Source organism: Trachypithecus francoisi, unplaced genomic scaffold (genome assembly GCF_009764315.1).
Source record: "Trachypithecus francoisi isolate TF-2019V2 unplaced genomic scaffold, Tfra_2.0 Lachesis_group15, whole genome shotgun sequence".
Taxonomy (NCBI): Eukaryota; Metazoa; Chordata; class Mammalia; order Primates; family Cercopithecidae; genus Trachypithecus; species Trachypithecus francoisi.
In genome coordinates this window covers 18,908,493-18,922,365 of record NW_022681460.1, presented here as the reverse complement: position 1 = coordinate 18,922,365, position 13,873 = coordinate 18,908,493, and the positions used below count along the sequence as shown (strand labels likewise).

Genomic DNA, 13,873 nt, shown 5'->3' with positions numbered 1-13,873 from the left:
AAATACAAAAAATTAGCTGGGCGTGATGGTGCACGCCTCTAACCCCAGCTACTCAAGAGGCTGAGGCAGGAGAATTGCTTGAACCCAGGAGGCAGAGGTTGCAGTGATCCGAGATCATGCCACTGCACTCCAGTCTGGGCAACAGAGTGAGACTCCACCTCAAAAAGAACAAAATAAGTAAAAATAAAGACAGGGCTACTTGAAATAGTCATTGTATTGGAGACATCCAGCTAATGAACTTAAGAAGTAGCTCTTATAGGGTGGAAAGAACATGACCTTTAGAATCTAGAATCCTGGTTTCTCAGGCTCTATTTGGTTATTGGGTATTACCTAGAGCAAACCCGTATCACATTGTGTTTTTTTTTAATTGATTTAAGTAATGGAATATGAAATAAATGTCTTTTAAGCATTCCTTCAAATCCAGTTTTCTAGAACTATGATACACTAACATTCAAGTTCACAGAATATTAGGGGAGGGGTATAGTGGGATAAACTTCCTTCCCATAAGTGAAAACTTCTTAACCCATTTTTTTTAAATCTAAACCCAGTGACTCCTTCCAGTGAAATGTAGAGTTGTGTTTCTTCCCATACAATGCTTAGGTAGTCCAGATATGTATACATGGGAATGAAAAAGAAATAGAAAAGTTGGACATCTTTTTCCCCTGGAAAAATACTGTGTTCTATGGAAGAGAAAGTAGTTGGTGGATAGCAGAAGGAAGATGCTAAAAAGTAGAGAAGTCGTTCAAGGAAAACAATAAACTGCAGTATTCACAGAAACAGTTGGGAATATATACTAATTCTTACGGGATGACCACAGTTTTAACTCATTTCTTACCCCAAATTTGCAGATTGCGTTCTATTATATTATAAATAGATCTCTCATTTTAATGACCAGCTCAAGGGAAATTCTGGCAGCCATGGTGAGAATGAGAAACAAAGATTTTTATACCCAGAAAAACTGACTTTCAGGTATAAATGACACAGGCAGGCTATTATCAGCTTGCAAGAACTTGGGAATATTGTTTCCAGGAGCCTTTCCTGATGAATTGATGAATCTACCTGGGAACAAGCTTCAGACAACCAAACACATACTGTATGATGTCCAAAATAGGCATATTCATAGAGACAGAAAGTAGATGAAGGGTTGCCTAGGACAGGGGGTTGGAGGGAAATGGGGAGTGACTGCTGATGGGCCCAGCACTTCTTTTTTGAGATGATGATAATGTTCTAAAATTGTGAACCAACTCAGTGTGAGTATACTAAAGCCACTAAAGTGTATACTTTAAATGGGTGAATTGTATGATAAAGGTGTTAAAAAGAAAAACACTACAGTTTTGAGTTTTATTTGAAAATATTAATAGGAGCATGTGATATATTGTATTTTAAATATAAATAAATATGCATATATGTGTGTGTCCCCTGAAAAGGCCTAGAAACAGTAATAAAACCGGTAGCTACGAGCATCTCTAACACACAGTGCAGGCTTGAATTAATATTTTCCACTAACCAGGGCTTCTTGGAGAAAAGACTGAAATTGGAAATGTACAAGATTAGTCCGAAATATCAAACCAGGTAACAAAGAAGCTAACAAAGACTACTAGAGTAAGGTCAAAGGACTCGGGAGCAACTTGAAGAGGCCTTCCACTGGCCAAAAATGAGAATTTTGAGTTTCAGTAAAAATAAGAGCTGTCTAACAGATTAAAATCCACTAAGTATGTTTAAATTGATAAGTTCAAGCCATGGGCAGTGAAGCATGCATATAATCACAGCTACTTGAGAGGCTGAGGCAGGAGGATAGCCTGAACCCATGAGTTCAAAACCATTCTGGACAGCATAGCGAGACCCTATCTCTAATTAAAAATAAAAATCAAATGGATAAGTTCATCATAATGAAAAGCAAAAATAATTGGTCACCTTCAAAGAATGACAGGAAAGCAGTTATCTTGAAAGCTGGTATTTTCCCAGGCAGCTGCCAAAGATGGAGGGGCAGGTCCTGATGCTCACTGGCCGAGGCCACCTTCTGGGCTGCCTGACCGCCGTCATGGATAGACAAGTACTGCTGGACCAGAAGGTGGTGGTCGTGCACTGCAAAGGCATCAACATTTTTGGCGCTCTCCACAGAAACAAGTTGGAGTACCTGGCCTTCCTTCACAAGCAAATGAACACCAACCTTTCTGAGGCCCCCCACCCGCATCTTTTGGCAGACTGCTTGAGGCATGGTGCCCCGCAAGACCAAGTGAAACCAGGCCATCCCTGACCACCCCAAGGTGTCTAATGGGATCCCACTGCCCTATGACAAGAAAAAGTGGATGATGCTTCCTGCTGCTCCCAAGGCTGTGTGTCTGAAGCCTGTGAGAAAGTTTTCCTACCTGGGGTGCCTGGTTCACGAGGTTGGCTGGAAGTGACAGCCACCCAGGAGAAGAGGAAGGAGAAGGCCAATATCCACTATTGGAAGGAAAAACAGCTTATGACACTATGTAAACAGGCCGAAAAGAATGTGGAGAAGAAAACAATTACACAGAGGTCCTCAAGACCTATGGACTCCTGGTTTGAGCCCAGTAAAAACTGTTTATTCCCTATGATTGGCCTGGCCTGGCCTTCCACCGTTGCTGCTGTAGGGTGTAGGGGACCCAAGGGTGGCAATCCAGGTGCCACAGACAGCCTGGGACTTAGGAAGCTGTGGCGGGAAAGGGCATTAGTGAATTGCTCATCTATATTGTTACTTTAAATGACTCTAAGAATTGTTCAGGCGTAATTTGTCTATGGCCTACTCATTCATGAGAGAGTTGTTTTAGAAAAATGAGGGCCAGGCGCATTGGCTCACACCTATAATCTGAGCACTTTGAGAAGCCAAGAGATCGCTTGAGTCCAGGAATTCGAGACCATCCTGGGCAACATGATGAAACCCCATCTCTAACAAAAATGCAGAAATTAGCTAGGCATGGTGGCACATGCCTGTAGTCCCAGCTACTTGGGAGGCTGAGGTGGGAGGGTCACCTAAGCCCGGGAGGTCGAGGCTGCAGTGAGCCAAGATTGCACCACTACACTTCAACCTGGGTGACAGAGTGAGACCCTGTCTCAAAAAAAAAAAAAGATAAAACAATAGTAAGAAGAGCCAGTTACCTTGGTTTCAGGATTAGCAAAAGGGAGCTGGAACATGAATGCAGGGAACCCTACCTTCTGAATGGGCCATCTGTTTTTAACTTCCCACCTTATATACTCTGCAGCTGTGAGAATGTGGGGAAAAAAAAAAAAAAAACACTTGGGGACTGTATGAGCTTGCTGTTTTACAAAGAGTATGTATAGAAGCATACACTGGGAAGATGTGTGACCAGGGCGTTACAGAGTAGCCCTTGCTCCTTCCCTGTATTTTGTAGTCCGAATCAAATAAATTACTTTTAAAGAAAAAGAAGTCTGGTAAATAAAGGAATCAAGCGTTTATCTTGCCTCTCCTGTATGAATTATATCACCGGTAACTAAATAGTAGATAAGCAAAGTTTCTCTTAAAATTATACCTGCTTACAAATGAAAGTGAAATGATAAAACTAGAAAATCACCCATTTTTACAATCCCTGATGAATTAATGGATCTGGGCCGTGGTCACCAACAGCTGCTCACTTCTCAAAAGGAGAGCAAACCAGACATGCCTCCTGATAACATATCACCTATGGTCTTGCCAAAGGCATCAAGTCTCCACATCCAGCTTCCAATTTGTCATAAATACAGAAAAAAGAACGTGCCAAACTCCACCACACATATGCAGTCAGGAACCCATAGAATAAGTCTCCAACAGTTCAAATAACCCAAATTTGTCCACATAAATTATAAGGAAAAGAAGAGAAAAACTGAGACGCCTATGGTTTAAAATAAGAGGCTTCAAAGTCATCCTTTTTTAAAATGATCATGACTGTAGTGTCGAATGGTGTAGATTTGGTTGCTAAAACCATATAAGATAGTAAATGCCAGGATGTGGTTGCTTAGGGAGAGAGAGAAGGAAGTATGATTGGGACAAGGCCCACGTAGGGTTTCTAGGGTGGCTGGCAAAGTCCTGTTTCTTGATCTGGATGCTGCTTACTACGGTGTGTGTCTTATAATGTTACACTAGGCTATATAGCTGTATGTTTGTGTTGGAGAGTTCATATCTGTGTGTGTCTTTTTAATTAAAAATATTTTGAAATAACTACATAATTTTTAAAAGGTTATTTAGAAAATCAAGCTTAGTGGAATCTGCCTTGGATCTTGAGATGTATTTTGGATCTCTCTCTGTAAAATAATACTTAATGTACTGAGTTATCTTCATATATGTAAATTGCAGATTATATTTCAACATACAACAAGCATAACTCAAATATGTATATGTAAATATTCTATAATACATGTCTGAAAGTGCTGCTGTAAATATCTGTCCAGTTTTTTGTATGGTCATAAGTTTTCAGTTCCTTTGTTTAAATACTAAGGAGTGCTATTGCTGTATCATATGGTAAGAGTATGTTTAATTTTGTAACTGCCAAACTGTCTTCCAAACTATCTGTACTATTTTGCATTTCCACTTGCGATGAATGAGAGTTCCTGTTGTTTCACACCCTCACCAACATTTGGTGGTGTTAGTGTTCTGAATTTTGACCATTCTAATCAGTAGGTATTGTTGTTTGCATTTACCTGATGATTTGTGTTGTGGAACATCTTTCCATATATTTATTTACCATCTGTCTGTCTTCTTTAGTGAGGTGTCTATTGAGATCTTTGTCCCATTTTTAAAATTGGAATCTTTGCTTTCTCATTATTGAGTTTCAAGAATTCTTTGTATATTTTCATAAACAGTTCTTTATTAGGTATGTGTTTTGCAAATGTTTTCTCCTAGGCCTTGGCTTGTCTTCTCATTCTCTTGACAGTGTCTTTTGCAGAGCAGTTTTTCATTTTAATGAAGCTCAGCTTGTCAGTGTTTTCTTTCATGGATCGTGCTTTTAGTGTCATATCTAAAAAGTCATCTCCAAACCCAGGGTCATCTAGATTTTATCCTATGTTATCTTCTAGGAGTTTTATAGTATTGCATTTAGGTCTATGATCCATTTTGAGTTAGCTTTGTGAAAGGTATAAGGTCTGTGTCTACATTCATTTTGGTTTTTTGTATGTGTATATGGATATCTAGTTTTTCTAGCACCATTTGTTAAAAAGACTATCTTTTCTTCATTTAATTGTCTTTGATCCTTTGTCAAAGATCAACTGACAAAAGTGGATCAATTTCTAGGCTCTCTATTCTGTTCCTATTGATTTATTCTTTCACCAGTACCACAAATCAAGACAAGATTGTCTTGATTTCTGTATCTCTATAGAAAGTCTTGAAGTTGGGTAGTGTCAATCATTGTCAGAAACTGGCTATTTTGGACCTCTTGCTTCTCTACGTAAACTTCAGAATCAGTTTGTATCTACAAAATAACTTGCTAGAATTTTGACTGGGATTGCAGTAATCTGTTAACTAAGTTGAGAATAACTGACATCTTGATATTCAATCTTCTGTCTGTAAACATGGAGTATCTCCATTTGTTTGATTTTTTTCATCAAAATTTTGTAGTTTTCTTCATGTGCATCTTGTACATATTTTGTTAAATTTATACCTAAGTATTTCATTTTTTAGGGGGGCTGCTCACAATGTAATCCAAGTGGTATTGTGTTCTTAATTTCAAATTCCACTTGTCCATTGCTGATACATAGGAAAGCACTGATTTTCTATATTAGCCTTTTATACTCACTTGCAATACTCACTTGTTAGTTTCAGATTTCTTTTGTTGATTCAGATATTCTCCATAGAAAATACATCATCTGCAGACAAAATTTTATTTTTCTTCTTTCCTAATCAGTATACCTTTTATTTCCTTTTTTATTTTTTCTTATTGTGTTAGCTAGGACATCTAATAAAGAATTGAAAAGCAGTGGTAAGAGGGGACATCCCTGCCTTATTCTTGATGTTAGTGGGAAATCTTCTAGTTTCTCGCCTTATTATGATTTTTCAAATGTAAAGACTCAACCAGCACAAAACCAGTATGTTTATTTTCCCCTTCCTTCTAGATTCTAATTAATCAATGGTAGAAGAAGTTTAGGCTGTGTGAAGAGTTTGGAAAGACCTTAGGAAATTTTTTTAAATGTTTATTTATTGAAAATGTTCAAGTTTCCTGAAGTATTTAGACATCAAGAAATATTTACATACATCTCTAGTTTATATTTGCATCCTACTGATTTCCCTGTTAAGAATTTTAATGAAGCCAGGCTCAGTGGTTCATGCCTATAATCCCAGCACTTTTGGAGGCCAAGGCAGGAGGATCACTTGGGCCCAGGAGTTTGCAACCAACCTGGGTAACAAAACAAGACCCTGTCTCTAAAAAAAAAAAAAATTAAAAATTAGCTGGGTGTATTGGTGCATGCCTGTAGTCCCAGCTACCTGAGAGGCTGAGGTAGGAGGATCCCTGGAGCCTAGGCTTTCAAAGCTACAGTGAGCTATGATTGTGTCACTGCACTTTAGCCTGGGTGACAGAGTGAGACCTTGTCATAAAAAATTTTTTTTTAAAAAGGCACTTAAAATAAGTCCAAAATGCATCTCAGGAAAGTTGTACATAAATCTTCACACTATGACTATAAGACAGGCCTCATTTTACAGATGTTTCTCAATTATGGTATTCCAAATCTACAGTATTGGCATAGCTTTCACTGTTGAAAGCTGTTTCATTTCTTAAAAATGTTTTTAACCTCCTATCACCAGTCCTGTGTTAAAACAGGGTATTTTACCTATGAACTACCACAAATAGATAAAATAGCTACTTTACATATAAATGGCCCTTTAAAACTGGATACTGTTGTATGCCAATTTGCAACATAGTCTATATGAAAAGAGAAAATACTAATAAATGCTGTGTTATAGACCAATAATTAGATTCTCAATGTGGTGTAAAGTACTCACAGGAGGTTCATTCTTGGCCTCATAAATTTGACCATACCTTTTCATTCTAATGCTCTTAAATGACTTAGAGACATGACTTAACAGTAAAATAAGCTCCTAAACAACAACCACAAGCACATAAAAACCGAAATTATGCAGTGATGGCATGCCATTTGTTCAGGAATTGGCTGTCCTATTTACTCTTAAATATAACAGCAAATAGAGAGTTGATTGTTAAACTGCACATTCAGGATCTCATGGTTTAATATCTCATGTGTTATTGGCCAGACTAAAGATTATTAACATATTTTGCTTTGTTCGCTGCGGGAACAATGCAGTACTTATATTATACAAATATTTTGATGAAAGTATTGTTTCCAATCAATTTGTTTCCCATTCCTGTCAAATTACCTGAGTTAACCTAGTTCAGGGGTTCTCAAATGTAGTGTACATCAAAATCCCAAAGAGAGCTTGTTAAAATACAAATTTATAAGCCCTGCTCTCAGAGCTTCTGATTCAGTAGATCTGGGTTGGGCCTGATCATTGGAATTTCTTAGTTTCTCCATAATGCTGATGCTGCGTCTCTGGAGGACCACATTTTGGGAACCACTGACCTATTGCCATGAAACCTTTCTCTCTACGATGAACAGAATTCTTTTTTAAAAAGTTAGCTCAAAACAAAAAATAGGCCTCATGATTTGGCTGTCACCACTCTTTAGGAAACCATGTTCTAGTTTACTGGGTCAAGAACTGAAGGAAACATTTCTTCTATAGGAGATCATAGTAAAGCTTCTTCTTGAAATCTTACAAACGTTGTATTTATCAAACGGAGTGTTAAAACTATTCAAGGTTTCATTTATATTTGGGAAAACTCCAGTTAAATAAAGCAGATAGAAGAGCCCTCTTAAAATCCCTGAGGAATATATGACACCAATTTCTATCATTAATATTTAATGAAGTTTTTCTGGTATTGTTTTGTTTGTTGTCGTTTTCTCCTGTGTTATATTTTGCTTAATCTCCCTGGCTGCATCTTTAATTGAGTTACCTTTATTTTTAACTTTAGGTTCAGAGATACATGTGCAGGTTTGGTATATAGGTCCATGGCATGTCACGAAAGTTAGGTATACAGATTATTTTGTCACCCAGGTAATAAGGATAGTACCCAATAGGTAACTTTTCAGTCCTCCTCCTTCTCCCACCCTCCACTCTCAAGAAGGCCCCAGTGTCTGTGGTTCCTTTCTTTGTGTCTATATGTACTCAGTGTTTAGCTCCCACTTATAAGTGAGAACATGCGGTGTTTGGTTTTCTATTCCTGTGTTAGTTTGCTTAGGATAATGGCCTCCACCTTTATTCATGTTGATACATGGACGTTGTATTAATCAGGGTGCTCTTAGAGGGGACAGAACTATATATCTGTATCTATAGATCTACATATATCCTGTAAGTATTAAATTAATACTTAATAAACGATAAGTATTAAATTAATACTTAATAAACGATAAGTATTAATATTTAATAAACTGTAAGTATTAAGTTAATACTTAATAAACTCCTCCTTTATATATAAAACTAACACAATCACAGGGTCCCACAATAAGCTGTCTGCAAGATGGGGAGCAAGGAGAACCAGTCCAAGTCCCCAAACTGAAGAACGTAAAGTCGTGTGTTTGAGGGCAGGAAACATCCAGCATGGGAAAAAGATGTAGGCTGGGAGGCTAGGCCCATCTCTCTTTTCACATTTTTCTGCCTACTTTATATTCACTGGAAGCTGATCAGATTGTGCCCATCGGAGTAAGGGTGAATCTGCCTTCCCCAGCCCACTGACTCAAATGTTCATCTCTCTTGGCAACACCCTCACAGACACACCCAGCATTTATACTTTGTATCCCTCAATCCAATCAAGTTGACACTCAGTATTAACCTCACAGACTTGGTCTCATTTCCTGTAGCTGGGTAGTATTCCGTGGTGTATGTGTACCACCTTTACTTTATCTAGTCTACTGCTGATGAGCATTTAGGTTGATTCTGTATCTTTGCTATTATGAACAGTGCACAATAGATACATACATGTGTCCTTATGGTAGAACAATTTATATTCCTTTGGGTATATACCCAATACTGGGATTGCTGGGTTGAATGGTAATTCTGTTTCAAATTCATGAGAAATCACCAAAGTACTTTCCACAATGGCTGAACTAAATTTACATTCCCACCAACAATGAGTAAGTATTCCTTTTTCTCCACAACTTCACCAGCTTCTGTTATTTTTTTTTTTTTTTTTTTACTTTTTAATAATAGCCATATAATGAAATTTTTTAAAAAGGCTTTTGAAATCTTATTTCCTTAAAGCCCAAGATGCGTGTTGGCCTTTACCAGAATCGTTTGTTTTATTACCCCCTAAAATAAGATAGTTTCTTTTTCCCATGGTTATCAGCCATTTGCCCTCAATGGTACTGATTTGGACTGACTAAAATTAGGGCCAGAGTAACAGTACCTCACTTTTATTCTATTTTGTAGTAGATGAAATGTTCAGCATTGACATTAAGTTTTTAACCACTGTGTTGCTGTTTGTTTAATGCTGAAACAGCTTGACTCCATTTCTTTTGCACCTCGATTCTGTGGGTTTTATAGACAGCCAGTGTTTGGTGCCTGGCCCCAGGGCGGGACTCTGCACTGCCACTCATCTGCCATCACTTCTGTTACTCCCTTTTACCCTTGCCTTGCCATCCACCATCACTTCTGTTATTTCCCTTTTAACCCTTGCCTACCTGTGTTTTTTCCACTTAGAGCTTTGGGTCTTTTTTAAATGCACATGCTGCTATGGCACTCTTTCTTTTAGAAGTGGTCCTTTTGAACAAATCTAATAGATCGGTTACTTCACTACTTAGGATGATTCCTGTCTGAACAATAACCTTCAGGATGTTGGCCAGTCTCAGAAGAAAACATATACATATAATGTACATAAATCATATTGGGTAAAGTCAGTTTTATCTAAAACTGAATTTAAGATCTTCAGAAACAGTTAAATGAACTTTTTTTGCAGTTTTGTGCTATTCTCTTTTTAAATTTGCCAGTTGTATGTGGTAAGATTGATGGTGAGGATTTATCTGATTACCTTGTGTAGTATTCACAGTATTCGTCTTCATTTTCTTTTTGAGGAGGAATCGAAGTTATTACTTGATCCTTTCCTATGTATCACATTTTTCCAGTGTTGCACTTCAAAAACAAGTGTTATTATGAGTGATTGACCACAGCTGTCATGTTTACTTTCGTATTCCAAGTGCTTGTGCAGCTTGGTATGTAAGTACATAGGCGTTAAATAAATATTTGTTGAATAAATGGATTGACATTTTTAAAAGGTCAATTATACAAGCAGTTCCTTTTTGAAAGTTTGTAATTTAGAAAGTTTCAATTATGTTGAAGTATGTGTGTGTGTGCAATAGCTTTAAAAAGCAGTAAAAAAAACCATTCTGATAGTGCATGAGTAGCTACAATGGACAACATAAATTATGTTTCTTGTTATTATTTCTGTTTGTATTCTAAAGAGGAAACGCCTGCCAAATTATTTCAGTATGATATTTTCAAAACTCTTCTAATAAAAAAGATACTGAGTTATGTGACATTTTGATACTCTGATGATGATCGTTATTAAGGCAGGGCGTTGTTTCATTGAGTTGTTTATAGTACTGTAAGAATTTAACACTGATCTATTAAAAACAGATGCAATGTTGTCATGAAATGGGATATATGAAAATATGTTAACGCCTCTTAAATGAAAAAAAAAATTAAGAAGCTTTCAAGTAAATTAACAAAATTCAGGGGTTAGCAAAGTATAGCCAAGCGCGTTCGTTCACATTTTGTCTGTGGCTGCTTTGACCCTACAACTCTAGTTAGTGAGTGAGTGAATGAATTGAATGAATGACTGCTGACCAGAAATTGCACTTTCAAACATTTAACCTGAGGAAATAGTTATATATACAAATAAGTATGTACAGGGATGGTCATTCCACAGCTGTTTGTAATATCAAAACAAGGGAAACCTAAATGTTGACTTATAGAAGACTGGCTAAGTAAGTTCTGGTGTATCCTTATTATACCAGAACTAGTGTACGATATAGCTATTTTTAAAAAGATGTTACAGAGCCGGGCGCGGTGGCTCACGCCTGTAATCCCAGCACTTTGGGAGGCCGAGGCGGGTGGATCACAAGGTCAGGAGATCGAGACCATGGTGAAACCCCGTCTCTACTAAAAATACAAAAAAATTAGCCGGGCGCGGTTGCGGGCGCCTGTAGTCCCAGCTACTCAGGAGGCTGAGGCAGGAGAATGGCGTGAACCCGGGAGGCGGAGCTTGCAGTGAGCCGAGATCCGGCCACAGCACTCCAGCCTGGGCGGCAGAGCGAGACTCCGCCTCAAAAAAAAAAAAAAAAAAAGATGTTACAGAAATGTATCCAGTGTTAGGAAACAAGGGTCAGCAAACTACAGCCCTTTGGCCAAATTGTCTTAATACCTGTTTTTATACTACCAGAGCTATGAGTGGGTTGTTAAATTTTTAAGGATTGTTAAAAGTAAACATGAGACAGAGTATGTGACTAGTAAAGCTTAAAATATTTACTATCTAACTCTCTATAGAAAATGTTTGCTGACCTCTGATATAGAATGTTGTATACAATGGAGATTAAATTGGTGGGGATGGGTTTAAAACATTACAAAATAGTATATATGGACCAATACTTTTTTTAAAAAAATGCAATCAATATCATTTAGACACTTAAGATGTTAATAGTTATTTCTGGGTAGACAGAATTAATAAGATTCTATATTTTATGTCTAATTTTGTGATTTTTTCAATAATGAGAATGTATTCATTGTTTAAGAAAATAAAAATTTAATATTGGCATGGGGAAAAAAGAGAACTTCTCTGAGTTTCAAGGTGCACAAATATGTTTTTCCATTTTGTAGAGGAGGAAACTGAGACTAAGAGTTTAATTAACTTGCCTGGAGGGACACAAACATAAGACAAAAATTGCATTGCTGCCAAATGTTCTGTCCAACAGTGTCACCATTTGATAATTTAAAGTACTCATCTGTCAGCTGAAATAAAACTATAGACTCTGTACCCAAAGGCAATTTAAAGGTATCAGTGTATAATATATGATAAAGGAGGATTATGCAGAAATAGCAAACTGCCTGCCTAATGGTATTAAGTGTGTACTAGATAGGTTTACATTTGCTTAAATAGAATGAAAAATTAGTAGCTTACATTTTACATTTTTTAAAAGAAACAAAACCTGTGCACACAGATATTCAGTTGACTTTGTAAATTTGCAAACTGTTACTGCTACATAATATGGTAATTCATTGCTCTTTCATACCTATAGAGTTTAATTGTTCAAATTCAGGCATGTGACACAGAAAGGGACCATGTCCTGAAGCTTGTGCCCTTCACTGTAAGAGGAAAGACATTTGACTTGTCAGATCCTTGTGCAGATAACTGTTTACAAAATAAGCAACTCAGAAGGAGAATGAATACAACAGTGAGAAGTCTCATTGTAATGAACTGATGGCTAATGAAGAAGCAGTAGGACTATAGAAAGCAGACATGATAGCTCAGCAGCTTTTGGGCCATTTAGTGTGTGGACAAAAGGCCTAATATCCTTCTATTATTCCTGAGGAAACTACTATCTTATAGCCAAGAATGATAACTATTATTGCTCTTTAAAAAGCACTTGTTCCTTTAATTATAACCATCTTGTGATTTGGAAGGATTATTCTCTATTCACATATTTAGAAACTGAGGCACAGAAAGGAGGTTGAGTGTTCAAGGTCGTACAGACCTGGTGATGCTGAGTAAAGGCAGGATCACTCTACTTTTCACCGACTCGTAAAAAACAGATAAACATGTCTTTAAAACTTATATAAATTATTAAACTATAAATGTTTTGATGCTCTTCAGAGATGAGGTTCAGTTAACAGGAAAAAATTCACTAGTGTAGAATGCTTTGTAACTAAAACATGTCAGGGAATTATGACATACAGTCATGCCTAGGTATCTGTGGGGGTAGGTTTCAGGACCCCCTGAGGATACCAAACTCCACAGATGTTCAAGTTCCTTATATAAAATGTTACAGTATTTGCATATAACCTGAATACATCCTCCCATATTCTTTAAATCATCTCTAGATTACTTATAATACATAATATAATGTCAGTGCTATGTAAATAGTTGTACTGTGTAGTTTAGTAATAATGACAAGTCTATAGGTGTTCAGTACGGATGCAGCCATACATTGTTTTTCAAGCATTTTTGATCTGCAACTGGTTGATACCACAGATGTGGAACCCACAGATACAAAGGTCCAACTGTACTTGCAAAGTTGAGGCTATCATTTTTTCTTTTGTCTTTTTCTTGAACAAATATTACCAAGCCTGGATTGTGTATATTTTAATGATTTCTGATGTCTGCTTGCAAAAGCAGTAGTAAATAGAGTAGCCCCAATTTTAACCCTGTGATGTCGCATATTAACATCTATGAAGTGGATTCCACAAATTCAGTTAGAAATCATAGCCAGATAGAGTATGTGCTTTCATAATTCCCTTCCCTTTAGTAGGCATTATATTTTTTTAAAATAAAGATGTTTTCCTTTTGATGTGAAGTGGATTTTCAGAAATTACTTGTCATATTTAGTGTAAACATTATTCACTATATGCTGCCTATTTTTCTAAATGTCATGTTGGCGATTTGCCCATTAACCTAAAATTGAGATAGAATGAGTAGCTTTAGGCGCACTGTATAATGACTTGGATTGTTGTGGTGTTCTTGCTGTAATTTATTACTATTTATCATTCTTGGGCAGGAATTTTAGTAATTAGAATGCCTACAATAACACATGTGGTACACTTAAGAATAGTTTGAGGCACTAGAGCTGTATAGCCATTGGGTTT

General features: G+C 37.0%; 1 protein-coding gene and 1 pseudogene across 3 annotated transcripts in view; both read left to right on the top strand.

Annotated features, from left to right (window-relative positions):
• Positions 1 to 13,873, top strand: part of MAN1A1 (mannosidase alpha class 1A member 1) — a 167,756-nt gene that overhangs the window by 76,793 nt on the left and 77,090 nt on the right. The window lies entirely within an intron of this gene.
• LOC117097000 lies at positions 117 to 2,929 on the top strand (annotated as a pseudogene).